This window comes from Balaenoptera physalus (assembly GCF_965194825.1).
Source record: "Balaenoptera physalus genome assembly, chromosome: 6".
NCBI classification, from domain to species: Eukaryota; Metazoa; Chordata; class Mammalia; order Artiodactyla; family Balaenopteridae; genus Balaenoptera; species Balaenoptera physalus.
In genome coordinates this window covers 108743243-108759827 of record NC_138885.1, presented here as the reverse complement: position 1 = coordinate 108759827, position 16585 = coordinate 108743243, and the positions used below count along the sequence as shown (strand labels likewise).

The window sequence follows — 16585 nt, the reverse complement described above, 5'->3', positions numbered from 1 at the left end:
GGCTTAGGGAGTCTGTGAGGACAAACCCGAAGGGAGGCGGTTCCAGCCGGATTAGTCAATCAGTCGGGGAGCCTCGGCTGCGGTTCCTAAACTGTTTCCAGAACACTCGGTTATGCTGGGGGTGGCGACGCGAAGGCTTCCAAGAACTTTTCGTTTTTGACTGAGCCACATTTCTGTTTTCCCCCAACAGTTAAGTTATTTAGAAGTAAGAGGGTGGAGGGGAGTCGTCTGGGGCAGGGATAAGAAGAGATGTCACACAGACACGCACGCACGAATCGGTATCACGAACTGGGCGTCCAGAGCTGAGCTGTCCCCTAAGTAGCGGGGCGCTCGGCCGGGGGGGACACCAGCCCGGGCAGAGGCCCCCCCAAGACGGAGAGGAGCTCAGGAGGACGCCCGCCGCGGCCCCCGAGGCCAGGAGCCGCTCGCAGGGAGACAGGAGGGGCGAACCCCCAACCCCCAACCCTGGAGAACCTGATTCCCACGGGCCACGGAGCCGCTGCACCTTCACGACGGGGAAAGGCAGACCCTACAAGTTTCCGTCTGGGATGCTGGGCCGGGAGGACGGAGGGTCAGGGGGTCTGCGCCCGCCCGCCCGCCCGCCCGCACGAGCCGCCCCGGGAGATGGAGATGGGGACGCAAGAGGGAAGGGGGCGCCGGGTGAGGAGGGGGCGGAGGATGAGGAGGGGGCACGGGGAGGGAAGACGGGTCGCGGAGGAGAGACAGGGGCGCTGAGAAGGGGAGGGCCTGGAGGGAGAAAGGGGTGCAGAGGGGAAGGGGGCGCAGGGAGAGGAGGGGCGCGCGCAGAAAAAACGGCCGGGAGGTCCGGCACTCACCCTCGCGGGCACGAGCAGGCGGCCGGGGCGCCCGCGGGGGGCAGCCGGGGGGAAGGGTCCCTCGGCGCTCATCGCCGCCCACTCGGCGGGACCAGCGCTCCGGGCCGCGCGAGCTCAGCGCCGAGGACCCGCGCGAGCCTCCTAGGGCCCCGCGGTCGCCACGTCCGCGCCCCTCTGCGCTTCGGCGCCGCTCGGGCTCGGCTCGGGCTCCGCGGGCTGCGGCGGGAGGAGCCGAGCACCGCCCACCGCCCGTGAGCACCGCCCACCGACCTGAGCACCGCCCACCGCCCGTGACCGCCGCCCGCCGCCCGTGAGCACCGCCCACCGTCCTGAGCACCGCCCACCGCCCGTGACCACCGCCCCCCGCCCTGAGCACCGCCCACCGCCCGTGACCACCGCCCACCGACCTGAGCACCGCCCACCGCCCGTGACCGCCGCCCACCGTCCTGAGCGCCGCCCACCGCCCGTAACCGCCGCCCGCCGCCCGTGAGCACCGCCCACCGTCCTGAGCACCGCCTACCGCCCGTGACCACCGCCCCCCACCCTGAGCACCGCCCACCGCCCGTGACCACCGCTCGCCGCCCGTGAGCACCGCCCGCCGCCCTGAGCACCGCCCACCGCCCGTGACCGCCGCCCACCGCCCGTGACCGCCGCCCGCCGCCCGTGAGCACCGCTCACCGCCCGTGACCGCCGCCCACCGCCCTGAGCACCGCCCACCGCCCGTGACCACCGCCCACCGCCCTGAGCACCGCCCACCGCCCGTGACCGCCGCCCACGCGACGCGCCGGGAGAGGAGGGGCGCGCGGCTGCCGAGGGGCGGGACGCGTCCCGGGCTGCGGCGCTCCGGGGGAGAGCGGGAGAGGTGATAGCCTCTGGGGGCTGCCGCTCCCCCGGGCCGGGGCCGAGCGCTCCTGCCGCTCGGCGGCCCCTCCCCGCCCCTGCTCCCCGGTGGATCTGACCTGGGGCGTCCCCCCGTCCGCAGTCGGGTGCTTCCGGGCCTTCCCCTCCCTCGGAGGGTCGCAGGGCAGCTGCCTGCCGGGTCCCTGGGGACCCCTCCGCCGGGGTCTCCCCGTCACGTGGAGCTGGTGCTGGACCCTGGGGACTGTCCAGAAGAGGAAAGGACGCCTCTCGCGCCCGCGCGCCCCACCCGCGCCCCGGGCTGGCGGCTCGGCGGCGCCCGTGTCCTCGCTGCGGACCCGGCGACGCCCCGGGGCGCGGGGCTGGGCGCACCTCCGGGCAGTGGGGCAGCAGCCGGTCGGCGAGTCCCTTGCTTTCTCAGGACAGTATCAGGCTGCGTAGACTCAAGTCATCCTCGTTCAAGCGTAAATGAAAGTTTGGCATAAATCTCAGGAAAACACACAAACCCCCCCCTCAAGCTACCAATGACTGGTAGTTTTCTCTTTTAAGGATTGTGTACAGAGTAGTAATGTCAGGGTTATAAACACAATGAAAAAAAAAGAAAAAAAGTATGATAAGAAACAGGATATGTGCATATTGTCAAATTATCTCCTCACAAGATATTTTTTAATTTCAAAGGAGAAACAGTAACTTTACAGTGGAGAATCCTGGCAGACACAACTGTAACCAAATGATCAAGGTTAATCTCACCAGTAACGAAACATGCTGACATCAAGTGTTCCCTGATATGATGCACTGAGAAGAAGACAGTTTCGATTCTGTAGTATTCTTGCCAAAAATGCATAACCTAAATTTAATCTTGAGGAAATACCAGGAAAACCCATTCACTTAACAGGTGGCCAATACTCTTCACAAATGTAAAAATCATGAAAGGGAAAGAAAGATTCTGAAACTGCCCAGATTGAAGAAAACTAAGAATATACCACAACAAAATACAATGTGGGATCCCAGACTAGGAAAAAGACATTAATGGGGAAACTGTTGAAACCTGAATAAAATCTGCAGGCCAGTTAACAGTATCATATCAATGTTATTGTTTCTTCATTCTGATCATTGTGCTATGGCTATGTAAGATGTTAACATTTTTAAAAGCTGGGGGAAAGGGATATGGGAAGATTGTGTACTAGTTTTGCAACATTGTTTGTAAGTCTCAAGTTTCTGCAGAATGAAAAACTAATAATAATTTTTCTTTTCTGCACCCGGTCAACAGCTTTTGGAGAAGCAGGTGGACTGTCAGAAAGACACTCCCAAGTCAAATTCTGGATCTGATATTTATCTAGCCACGTGACTTCAAGGTAGTTATTTACACCCACTAACCCTGAGCTAGTCCTCCAGCTGTACGGTACTCACCATGATCCCCACTTTACAGATGAGTCAGCTGAGGCAGTGCACATAAAGTGCTTATGACCTGGTATATATTATTATTGTTATTATTATTATTATTATTATTATTAGACATAAGGGAATGTCATTATGCAAGCAAAATCACCTATTTCAATTATTTTTATTAAGAACTTCCTCATCTAACGAAGAATCAAAGGAAGAAGGCAGGGATGCAGTGAGTGGGAAAGAAAAGAAAAAAGGAGCTAGAAGGAGGAGGCAAGGGCTAGAGAGAGGGAAGTGGGAGGCAAAAGAACTGCTCCTTAAATGATAATAAAAGCTACTTTTCAGTAACATGAATAAGCCACTGCACAAAAAAATAATGTAGGAACTACATCCTTTTTTCACCCTTTTTTAAAAATATTTATTTATTTATTTATTTTTGCGGCAAGCAGGGACGACTCTTCATTGTGGTGCGTGGGCTTCTAACTGCGGTGGCTTCCCTTGTTGTGGAGCATGGGCTCTAAGTGCACAGGCTTCAGCAGTTGTGGTGCACAGGCTCAGTAGTTGTGGCTCGCGGGCTCTAGAGCTCAGGCTCAGTAGTTGTGGTGCGGTGCACGGGCTTAGTTGCTCCACGGCATGTGGGATCTTCCCGGACCAGGGCTCGAACCCGTGTCCCCTGCATTGGCAGGCGGATTCTTAACCACTGCGCCACCAGGGAAGCCCTTTCACCCTTTTTATACTGGGAGTTTCAAAAAATTCATATTCACACTAATATAGTTAACAAAGTAACTGCTAATGTAAAAATTGAATTCTACATGATATTTAATCACTGTCTCCTCATTACTAATCAATCATGGTAATTGATAATGATGATGACAAATCCATTTCCCTCCAGAAGCCACCTCAAGTCTAACCTCTTACCTAATACTCTCCATGGAAGCCAGGGTCACCCTACCCAGGTTAGTGCTTCCTATCTGGAACCTAATTACAGATAGGCAGACAGATAGATAGATAGACAGACAGATAGATAGATAGATATGGACAAGAGAATAGACGTATATATGTCAATCCCAACTAATAAGAACCTGCTGTTGAAAAGTAAATAAAATAAAATTCAAAAATTAAAAAAAAAAAGAGAAGAGATGGATGGATGGATAGATAGATGATAGATCAGTGAATAGGTAGAGGGCAGAGATGGATAAACAGATGATAGATTTGATAGATAGATAATCTTTGGATTTATGCATTCATATCATCACTGGAAGAATCAGATAAAATTCTTGAGTAAAGTGATATCCAACTAACATAAGTACGATACATCACCCGAATCAAAATTACTATTTAGGAACACATTTGTATATTAATTTATTTACATAACATATCATTTATTCACTCAGTGAGTACCAGCTTCTAGACACTGAGGTGGAAAGCAAGGAACAAAACAAATTTCTTGCGCCATCAAGATTACTTTCCAATGGAGAAGACAGAAATAAAGTTAAAAATGTATTATGGCAAGTCGAGACAAATGCTATGAAGAAACATAAGGCATAGTAAGGGGCAAGAGATTTCAGAGGGGCTATCTGAGCGTGAATGGTCAGAAAAGGCCTCTTGGGTGAATAAAGAGCCATGTGCGTATCTGGGGGAAAGGGCTCCAAATCAAGAACGCTGCACGTGCAAATGCCCAAGGACTCGACTGAGGAACACAGAGAAGAACATGCTGCTTGCACATCGAGAGAGGAGAGAACAGTAGATGAGAGGGAGTCAGCGGCCCCATCGCTCAGGGTCGAGTAGGCCAAGGGACGCCATATATGTCACCACTGGGGGTACGCGTGCATATCATCACGGGAAGACTCAGGTAAAATTCTTCAAGATTACACAGGAACTTGCAAAAACCCATGGGAAGCCAGCTCCTGTTTTTTCTCTGGAGTCCACCGGTTCCTGAAACCCAAGGCAGCCTGAAACAGGTGTGCACAGGGCTAGTAAACCTCGGTGAGGTGAGCAAGACTCTCTAGGTGAGACAGACATCTCTTCCTCGCTCTGTTTTTCTTGCCTTTCACATGTGACTTTCGTATGTTACTTTCAGACAACGCATGTCTGATTATGCAAAAGGTTCAGAGCCAGGTAGCATGGAAAAACGTAGCTTTCTGTTTATTTCTAGGCCCAAGTCTCTTCAGGCAGCGATGCCCACAGATCTCCACCCTTACTGGAGGCGGCAGAAGGAAAGGAGGCTAGAGCCAAGCCCAGCCTCCTAGAGCGTCCAAACCTGATTTAAAGCTATTTTGGAGCCAAGGACATTTTCCTGAATCCATTCCAAACAAGAATGAAGATGTTGGTGCATGATATTTTTGCAAAATATGCAGGCTCAGGAATTGACAGACTTTACATTTACATCAAACATGAAGAACCATTTGTGAATCCTTGCTGCAGAAAGCTGCTGTCTGCAAGCCAAAAATAATAGCATAAAGAATAATAATAAAACAAAGCTGGCACAAAACCTTGTCTTCCTGGAAGAGGGCCAATTTTTAGTTTGATAATAGCGCTGACTCTTGGAACCCGAAAGGAAAATAAATTCCTACCCACACAATCTGCATTGTTCCTCTCCTCCTCGTGTTAATTTTATCTCACACCTCAAACACATACAATCATTTATTTTTTTCTTATTGAAAGTGCAAGGTGTTTGTTCTAAAAGTAAGTTGTCTGCATCTGATTCCATAAACAGTTTCTTCCTGATGATTGCTATTTTTAAGGCTGTTGCTTTAACTAAAGTTATAGTAAAAAATTAGAAATATTTTCTTCCAGTATTCTTTTGAGATATGTGTGTGTGTGTACATACAGTCTTTATAACATGAGAACTAACTGCCCATTAGGCCTATTCAAATACACAATCAAATATTTCCATAAAGAAAAAAATAATAATCAAACTTGTTTGCTGCATGTTGAGCAAGAACTAGAAACTCCATTTTTTACCCCCAGTCAAGGGCCACACACAATGAAAAACTCATCCCGTCCAAGAGCCACTCAAGTCAGCTAGTATTTTTAAAAACTGGATTATAAATATAAACTCACCTGATTCTTAAACAACACAATATGAAATGGTCAAGCACACAAATATTTCTGGAATGCTTTGATTCCACTAGGTGACCAGTTACCTGGAAGAACACCCAGAGCAAGAGATAGAAAACAGGAGCTGACAAATTCATGCTCGCATCAGAAGCCCCTGCGGGGCATGTCATGATACGGACTGCTGGGCCCCACTGTCAAAGTGTCTGATTCTGGAGGTCTGGGGTGAAAACTGAAACCCTACAGCTCTAACACGCTCGCAGGGGATGCTGATGATGGACCACAGACCATACTGAGCCATAATGAGAGACTGGAGGGAGGAAAACAGGAGAGGAAGGAAACATGGAGGGGAAATGAAGGAGAGCAACGTAGAGTGAGGCAGGGGGGGTGGTGTGTGAACCTGTCACCGCCTTGGCCCACTGAGAGGACCATCAACACATACTCCCCCAACCCCCTCTGCAAGCCAGCAGTGCAGAAGTAAAACAATGAACTCTAACAGACCTTCTGAGTTGGCTGATCCCGCCCCTTCCACAGCCCTGGTTAAGTAACTGACTTAGTCCTGGCCAATGAGAAGTAAGTGAAAGCCACAGGGTAAGTGCGGCTTCAAGGAAAGTTACACTCTTGGTCCCACTGTTCCTTTTCCTTCTTCCTGCCCATACAGAGACCTGAGCCAGGAGATGCAGTAGCCACTCAACAGCCATGTAGGCATGAGGACACAGGCATCCTCCTATGCCAGGTGGAGAAAAGAAAAAAAAATGGGAAGTGCCTGCCTGTATCACGGAGCCACGGTCCCACCACGCCCACCATGACGTCCTACGCCCAGTCTTCACGATGGGCAAGGCAAGAACATCCCTCTCTGTTTAAACCTCTGTTTGTTGGGTTTTCCAGTACCTTCAGCTGAATGATCCCAACTAATATAAAAACTAGCCAAGTACTTACTAGGTGCCTGACACTATGTGACTGCTATACATGAATTATCTCATTTAAAATAATAATGATTTAATCGAGCACAAAACTCTCAAGTGCTCTGCTGATGCATTCAGAAATACATTAAGTTCCTACTTTATTCCAGCCATGGAAAGCACAGAACCTGAACGCAAAGGACTCACAGGTAATATTCGTACCATAGTGATCCCATAGGAGAAGCAAGCAGAGCTTGTGGTGGGGGACCCACAAGAGCCTCCGAACAAAACCAGGTGGATGGAACGATCAGGAAGGCTTTCTGGAGGCAGAGACCCCTGAGCTTGATACTTAAGGATGAGTAGGAACTGAGCTTATTCTTACACATGCAGCAATGCCTCTTTAAATGTGATGGCAACCGCAACCCAAGGGGAAAGAGGGGAAGAAAATCTTTTCTGGACTTCTACAGCAGTGACCAAACAAGGTGCAGCCAACTCTAAATGCACATACAAGTGGAGGGGACACTGGGTGGATGGTGGTTAAAAAAAAAAAAGTTTGATGCCATCATCAAAGATACACGCTCTTCTTTGTTAGCTACATCTTGAGATTAACTGCCTTTCTTAAATACAAGTGAAACAGATGCATGGCAATCAAAGAACAACAGTCTGGGGAAAAGGTTGACGCTTCTGAATATGTCTTTTCTGCAAAAATTAGGACTCAAATAGGACCTGGGAGAAAATAATTGTATTTGTAAATAACACCAAAATACATTTTTCCGGTAGACATGAGAAAACTGTGCAAAGCTCTGTTCTTTGAAAGCAAAGATCTTATGCCCACAACACAGACTCAGCTATGGTCTTTAATAATTGTCAAAGGCATCATGTTTTATTTGTTTTTGAACCTTAAAAACAAAAGAAACACTTTAGAGACTCACGTTGCATTTCATCCCTCAGCTATGTTACTAGATGGCATCAAATCACCAGGGAGAGTAGGTCCACCTGTACCTTCGGCTACACAGGCACACAGTAAAACAGAAGAATGGGCAAAGGACTTTGAGAACTTTTTCAGACTTTTTTCCTGATAAACAAGGACTTCTTAAGTGGTGCTGAATTCAAGTTATATGACAACTCTGTTTCTGCCACAAGCAAACTGACTTCCCATAGTCATCACTTGTCCTCATGTGCTGGGGCAGCCTGGGTATATGTGCTATTTATTTGCCTGTATATCTGAGGATCCAGAGACAAAGTCTAAGAACAATAAGATACTGGAACATAAGTAGACCTTAATGTTTCATATTTAAAATTTAAAGCTCTAAATAATTTAACACAATTATTTTCTACCGATGACATCATTTATAATATGCCAGGAACCAGGATAAATGCTTTACACATATTATTATTAATCCTTATAAAACCTGGCAAAATCAGCATTATTGTCCCTGTCTTCTTTAAAAAGATGAGCAAACCCAAACTGAAACAAAGAAAGGTTAATTCCCTGCCCAAGATCACACAGCAAGTAATGGAAAAAAAAAAAAAAAAATGGAAATACAAACCCAGGTGTATTTGATTCTTAAGTTCTGGCTTTTAACTGACATTTTATATTGTTTCTCATCATCTTCACCAAGGGTTGGCAAACTTCTACCCATGGGCCAGTGCACACAATATAATGAGAGGGGGTGGAATTGCATCTGATCTCCCTAGCACCTAGCCTATCGGCAACGGCTAATTACCTAAAGGCTCAATTACACACCACTCAAACTCTGCAAAGGAGCAAAGAAATCTATTATACGCAGAAAACCTTCATCCTAATAAAATCATTAGCTTCAAGAGGAAAAGGAGTAATTCAAACTTGGAAAGCAGAAGTATCTGATGGCTTATGGCATTACAAGATTCTATTCTGCTTGTAAGAGAAAAAAAAAAATCTGTTGGCATGTTTTATGTGTCAGATGAAAACTGTATCACCCAACAGAGCCTGCCTACATTCTAGAAATTAATGTGTTTGTGGGGAGGAGTTCTTTTTCAAACCAGGTCATAATGTACGCCTGCCAAGTGAACCCTCTCTCTTCAGGAATATTCAAAGCACAAGTAGCAACAGGACAGAGGCAGAGCTGCCCCTGAAGGAACAGCCAGGCGTGTTTTATTACCAAGAAAGAGGGAAAGCAAAAGAACATTCTGCGTAACCAAATTAAGTTGTGAAATACCCAAAAGTAACATGTCAAGAAACTCTTATTTGTAGGTGGAATTAAAAACAACACAACAAAAAGATCAATTTATGCTTGAGCTGCATCAGGGGCCGTTTCAGGTCTTCTGTTATAGAAGGTCTCGATCTGCACTTACAGACACAGCAATCCGACTTCATTACAGACAGTATTTACGTCTGAAAATTCTGTTTCAACTTCCCCACACCCAGCCCCTGAGAAACTTCGGTGTGAAATTATCCTGAAATCAGGAGAGCACAAATAGCTTTTCCAATGGGAGGCAGGAGGTTCCTTTTTCCATTGTGGATGGCATGTCCACCTCCAACACCCTGTGCAGACAGGCTCCCAAGCTCCCTACCTCTTCACGCCCCTGACCCTTTCTCGCTATCACAGCTTCACAGCTCTCTGTCCTGTCCCATGAGGACCAAATCCCAGTTGTGGCGTAAATGGCCCTGGCCATGGAAGAGCACAAGGGTCACAACGCTACCCAAGCCACACAGAAGCATTTTTTTTTAATTAATTAATAAATTTATTTATTTATTTTTGGCTGTGTTGGGTCTTCATTTCTGTGCAAGGGCTTTCTCTAGTTGTGGCAAGCGGGGGCCACTCTTCATCACGGTGAGCGGGCCTCTCACTATCGCGGCCTCTCTTGTTGCGGAGCACAGGCTCCAGACGCGCAGGCTCAGTAATTGTGGCTCACGGGCCCAGTTGCTCCGCGGCATGTGGGATCTTCCCGGACCAGGGCTCGAACCCGTGTCCCCTGCATTAGCAGGCAGATTCTCAACCACTGCGCCACCAGGGAAGCCCCACACAGAAGCATTTTAAAGAGCTCTTCCACAGAGCACTTACAATCTTCTAACATAGCATATAATTCTGTTATTTGTTATTGTCACGCGTTGCCTCTCTCCCTCCGCTAGCATGCAGAGCCATGTTCCTTGGGCACCTCTGCATGTTTTATACATGGATATATTTATCCCAAATATTAAGTGCAGTGCATGGGAATTCCTGGCAATAGGTGCTCCAACAATATGTGTTGAATCAAGATGTGTTGAATGTGCTGAGACTTCCCATTTTTAGTGCACATACTTTTTAGCAGTATTGCTTTTAAGCAGAATATATTTATGCCTCCATGGGGAATTACAACAGCTATGATTGCAAAAAGGAAACAGGAGAAATAAAGAGCATACAAAAAAGACTGAGATAATATGTCATCCTGCATTCATGTAACAGAACGATAGGCGACCAAGTGAAGATGATTAAGGTCAGATGTCAAGGACAAATGGTGGCGTCTTCAGGTCTTGTGCTGCGTTCATGCAGAAGATAATCTGGGTCCATGGAGCTTTATCAACCCCATAGAGGTAACTATGCCTGGCATGATGATCATTTTCGTAGAAGTCTACAGAGTTGACCCCTCCATACTTTTTAGGTTTTGAAATGATAACTGTCTTGACTTAACAGGATGCTGCTCGTATTGACACACTCAAGAGCATACAGGGAAAACAGGTTAAATGGTAGAGGACTGTCCCACTTGCATTTCTGAAACTCAGATCTAACGATGACATTCTCATCTTCACATCCTCAATGATTGCTGGTTGCCCATGTGCTAAGGGCTGATTTCTTTGTGTGGCAAACTTGCTCAGCTCTTTGGAACATTCTCCAGCTATCCATCTCCATATCCAAGTTTTCATCACCCCCTTTCCACCTCCCTTCCTCCAAAGATCTTTAGACCTGGGGCTCCAGGTCCACCCTCATGAAAAACTGAGAAAAAAGCATCATTCAGTTTGTCAAATTTTCATAACCCCTAAGTCACTCTTTGTCCAATAACCATCCATTTATTTTAAAACAAACAAACAAACAAACAGGTTCTAGTTAAGGAAAAGCTATGTACCAGGCATGGGGTTTAAAAAAAAAAAAAAAAAAAGGAAAAAAATTCATTTGCATTATTTCACTTTAATACTAAAAAACAAAATCCTATCAACACAAATGTCATTCTGCATGTATATATATAGACGCTCAATAAGTATAAGTGCACTTCACCCAAGAACAGATAAAGATGGCCTATAAACACAGGAGAAAATGTTTAGCATCTTTAGCCATTAGGGAACTGCAAATTAAAATCACAATAAAATACCACTATTAAATGGATAACTTTTTTAAACCGACCGTACCCAGACTGGCAAGGGGGTAGAGCAACTGTGACTCTCACGCACTGCTGGTAGGAAAGTAAAACAGCACAGCAACTTTGGAAAACAGTTTGGTGGGTTTCTTACACAGCTGAACACTCATTTAATGCACGAGGCAGCAATCACACTCCTGGGGATGTATACAAGTGAAATGAAATCACGTGTTCACGCCAAGACACAGGTGTACAAGTATGCAGTGACTTTATTCATAGTCACTCAAACCTGGAAACAACCCAATGGCCTTCAACTGATGGGCGGATAAACAAACTACAGTAAGTACATCCATACAAGGGAAGACTATGCAACAGTAAAAAGAAAAGACCACTGATGCTCTCAACAAATTGGACGACCCTCAGAGGTGTTATGCCAAGGGAAAGAAGCCAGACACCAAAGCCTCATGCTGTATGATTTACTTTCCATGAGATTTCGGAAGCGGCAAAACTGTGGACAGAGATGAGATGGGTGGCTGCCAGAAGCTAGGAGGGGGAGGGCCTGACCACAAAGGGACAAGAGAGAACTCTGGGAGGGTGACGGAACAATTCTATATCATGATTGTGATGGTGATTACATGGTTATAAGCGTTTGTCAAATCTCAAACCATATACTTAAAGTGGATGTGTCTGACTGGATGCAAATTACACATCAACAAAGCTTAGCGTAAAAAACAATCAGTCACCAGAAAGAAACACAAGTGCCTTGTCGTAGACCACAAGGCTCCTGAATGGTCAAGCCGGAGTGTGCATCTGCAGTATGCTTATTTATGTATTTCCAAATGACTTACCAGTACTGCTGCCGCTCAGGAATATAGTACAGCACAAAAATACGTACATAGGAAAACATCTATCATTATCAAACTTGGACATAAAACCATATAGTCTTCTTGATCGTTTTTATTTATTTTTTCGGGGGCGGTCAACTTTTTGCCAGATGTGACAGGGACAACGTTCTGACCTCACAATATAGCAAACAACAAATACAAATCAGACATTTTCTTGCGGTTCGTTGTGCTTGGAGGAGTACGCTTGGTTTTAACAGGTTGTGTGTTTTCAGACTTCTTTTTAAGCTACTCAAATGTCCTGTGGAGGTTGGCTCTCCATAAACTTCACGACATAATCTCTAGATCAGCCTGCCCACACGTGAGCGAGGCCAGGCACGTGCCAGTGTCTTGGGCGCTCTGTCCTCGGATTACCTCTCCTCCTGCTTCTGACGCGGGACACCTACCACACAGCTTGGGTGTGAGCACCAGGAAGGGTCTGTATGCGTGTTGACAATGCTAAAGACCTTCTGACACTGACACGTATTGTTTATTCTTTCAAAATGGTCTCGTATTTTCTTCCCCCATGCAACAGACTGTCACAAACACCTCCTTTTATGTTTGCCCAATGTGGAGATGTCTCTTCCGGTTGGCCTCCTTTCCCTAAGATACTTAAAGATATTTTACAGTTTCCATTTCTTTGCCAAGTCTTATACATCTTGGACCCATCAGATCTGACACACATTGGTCATGCATCTGACTCCCCTTTTCCTATTTATGGAAAGCAATCTTTTTTCCTGCTAGTATCATTCTGGGACATTTCTTCAAGAATGACATTTCTAGGACACTGCCTTAAGAATGACATTTAGAGAAAATTCTTCAGTGTATGTTTTTTGTAGATTTCCAGAAACAAGTGTAAATAGTCTAAAGGTCTCTTGCAAGTAACTAACTTCCTTAATCCTACCTTTCAAGGCTGGGGGCTTTTTTGCTTTCCTTTGCCAATACTGAATGGAGTGCTGGGGGGGGGTCACCTTCCTTTAGTTTTATGACTTTTATTGTGCTGTGCTCATTAAAACTTAGGGACTCCCACACAGCCCACTTCTGACGAGGCCTTATTTGCCGCTTCCCATTGCTTTGTTTAGACCTCCAAGTTTTCTGTTTAATTTCTCTTTCACTGTAAGCTTGAACCTATAACCATCAACTTTTTTCAAGTTTTTCTCAACTCATCACTGGGGACATTTGGGCCAAATCACCCTTTATTGTGGTGCCGGGGCCACGGGGTTGGGGGGCCGTCCCGGGCACTGTAGGACGCTGAGCAGCGTCCCTGGCCTCCGCCCACTAGATGCCAGGAGCACCCCCTCCCCCAGGTTGTGACAACAGAAAATGTCTCCAGACATTACCCAGTGTCTCCTTGGGGGCATGATCGCCCCCAGCTGAAAACCACTGCTACCAAACGACCCGTTCCATTTAAAAGAAGACCCTCAGCACTAACAGCTCAGGAAACTATATATTAAATTTGCCAGCAAGTTGCAAGTAACACCCAGCAGCCGATTACTTAACAAAATGGAAGTACTCATTTTCTTAGGGGAGACTGAGAAATTCTTCCTTTTCAATAAGAAAAAAAAAGATCATTCCAGGTATCTATTCTGCTTCTCTAGAGAAGTGCCTCCTAAAGATATCTGTTCCTTCCCCCACAATGTCCTCACAGGGATGAGCGCTCCCCTTCACCTTCCCCTGCAGAAAACAGGCTGGCCATACCAAACATCCTTCACGTTCAGCCCATCTGAACAATGGGGATAATAACACTAGTGCCCACCACATAGGGGCAGCAGGAGGATTACATGAGTTAACATAGACGGTGTGTCTAAAACAGCCCTCCTGTGCAGTAAGTGTCTTACAAGGAGTAGCTCTTAACATCGTGACAGCCAGAAAGTGCCATTACTCAATCACTTACTCACATTCTCATTTCACAACAAATAGTCTTTACTGAACATCTGTGCTATGTAGACACTCTGCTGGACCAATGTCATTGTGCTCAAGAAGGGTACACTCTGTAAGGAGATGATGATGATAAAAGTGTAAACAAGACGCAAAGGTGCCAGACAGGGTGCCAACTGTGTCTAGAGGAGTCAGGGAAGGCTTCCTGAAGGAGAAGGTAGTCGAGCTGAGATCTGAATGACAAGAAGAAATTCTCCAGGGGGCAAGGAGGATGGAGGGCACTGCATTCAGAGGTCAAAGCAAAGGCTAAAAGTCCAAGAGCATGAAGTAGACTTCAAAATCACTACCAGTAAAAATGTGATCGGGGAGCTACGGGAAATGAGGCTAAAGAGCAAGCTGGGGTCAGCTCATGACCAGCCTCATGGAAAGTACAGCCTCTCCCAGAAGGCACTGAGGACACAAATGCCACGGGGTGTTACAAGGTTGACATGTGGGAGGTGCAGGGTCAACCAAGACCATGAGAAATGCCCGGTCAAACCTAAATGAGTTTCTTGACGACAGGACTTTCCAAAACATTTAAAATGCCAAAGGTGATTATGAGTTTCCAAAGGGAAAAACTTTAAGCAGCAGTTCCCAAACTTAGGTGACAATCTCGTAAGAGCAGAGCTCCGGAAGGGATCTGGACTGGGAAATATCGCTGAGCGAATGAGAAGACATTAAAGACTGTTTAATAAAGGAATCTCATCACCAGTTTTGCACATGAGAAATGTCACTCTAATCTGACCAACATGGAGAGATTAAATGGGATTGGAGTAAGCCCGGAGGCAGGAAAAAACAGAGGGAGAGCCACACAATATTCCAAAGGATAATAAGAGACCCAGTTAGGGTCACAGGGAGTGGACACGGAGAGGGCAGAATGCCTTGGAGAGACATTAAGAGGTAGGAGCGATGTGATGGTGGGTAACGAATGTTAGTCCTGAGAGAGAGGGAGACGTACAAAAATACCCAAGTTTTCACCTTAAGCAATAAGTGAGATGCTGGAACTACTCACTAAGAAAGAAATCAGGAAGAAAAAAGTTGGTCTGAGGAGGAAGACAAGGAGGACCGTTTTAATGGGTTGCGTGTGAGGTACCTGTGAACGTTCATGGGTATGCGGGTAGGGGCGGCAAAGACCCAGACTAGAGAGAGAAATGCCAGAGCCATTGCCAGAGAAGTGGGTTGAAACCGCTGGCATCAAGAGGACTGGCCAGTGAAAGAGTGCAGAGTGAAAAAAGAAAGGTGACACAGACCAGACCTGCGGAAGAACACCATTTAAGGGCCGGACGGAAGGGGGAGCCTGCAAAACAAGTCACGGAAGAGGTGGGATGAGAAAAGAGAGCGTAGTACCACGTGACGCAGGAAGGACAGATAATTACAAAGGAGGGAACGGCTCCATCCGGACTGAAGGTGAAGTGAGGGGAGGAGGAACACTAAAGATCCCACACCGGATGCTTCTGACAACACCCCTCCAGGAAAACAACTGTGGGAGCCCCGGTTCAGTGGTTCTCAAATTGACTGTGCGTCAGGATCCCCTGGAGGGCTTGTTCAAAGCCAGCCTGTGGGGCTGCCCCCAGAGTTTCTGGTTCACGAGGTCCCAGGTGATGGTGGTGCTGCTCCGGAACCCCCCTTTAGAACCACAGCTCTAGATAAGGAACGCTGACCTTTCCTCTCTGCCTTGAGCAGAACTGTCAGCTGGGGAAAACACAAATGTTTCATCTTCTTTCTCTCTGGCCCTCTGATTCCAGAAGACGGAAGTAATTCATTTTATTGCCTTCTCGTTCCAACTTAAGGAGCCCAAACCTACCACATTTCACCAAACATAAGAGGGTTTCGACTACAAGACACACCTTTATTTTACATAAGAAGAAAAAGATGCCAATAATTATGAGACGTGGCTGATTGTGAGAAGCAGTCTGATTTCAGAACGTGCTATCCTACAAAAATGTACATTTCAGAATTGATAAAACGTGGCCAGTCCTGTCCTCTAGGGCCACCTGGGCAAAGTCTGAACAGAAGCCTGCTCGCCAGTGGGACCTATGATTCTGTGTCTCCTCTGCTCTTCCTCTTGTGGGATATACACACGTGCTGGCATCCACCTACCAGACCCAAGAACTCTGCTGCTCCTGGGATCTCCTAGAAGCTGGGTCCTTCACCTGAGCCTCCAAAAGCATCTAACCCCACATTCCTCCAGTTCTTCAGAAGTCCTCAAAACTCATTATTAAATGTATGGGCACATTTGCACGTAACTCCTGCATTTCCCACATTTACCCAGGACAATGAGTAGCCCAACCCAGAGTGTTCTAGCCCAGACAGCCTACCACAGAGACGATCAATTCAAGAAATGCCATCACTATAAACAGCAAAAGTTAAAAGGAAACAGACACCCTCATGCTCATGCTATTTTTTCTCCTCTTAACCAGGAGAAATCTTCTGAATT

General features: G+C 47.0%; 1 protein-coding gene across 1 annotated transcript in view; it reads right to left on the bottom strand.

Annotated features, from left to right (window-relative positions):
• The window catches only part of LOC309663087 (cyclin-Y-like protein 1), a 228838-nt gene that overhangs the window by 55616 nt on the left and 156637 nt on the right, over window positions 1-16585 (bottom strand). The gene's annotated exons all lie outside the window — the stretch shown is intronic.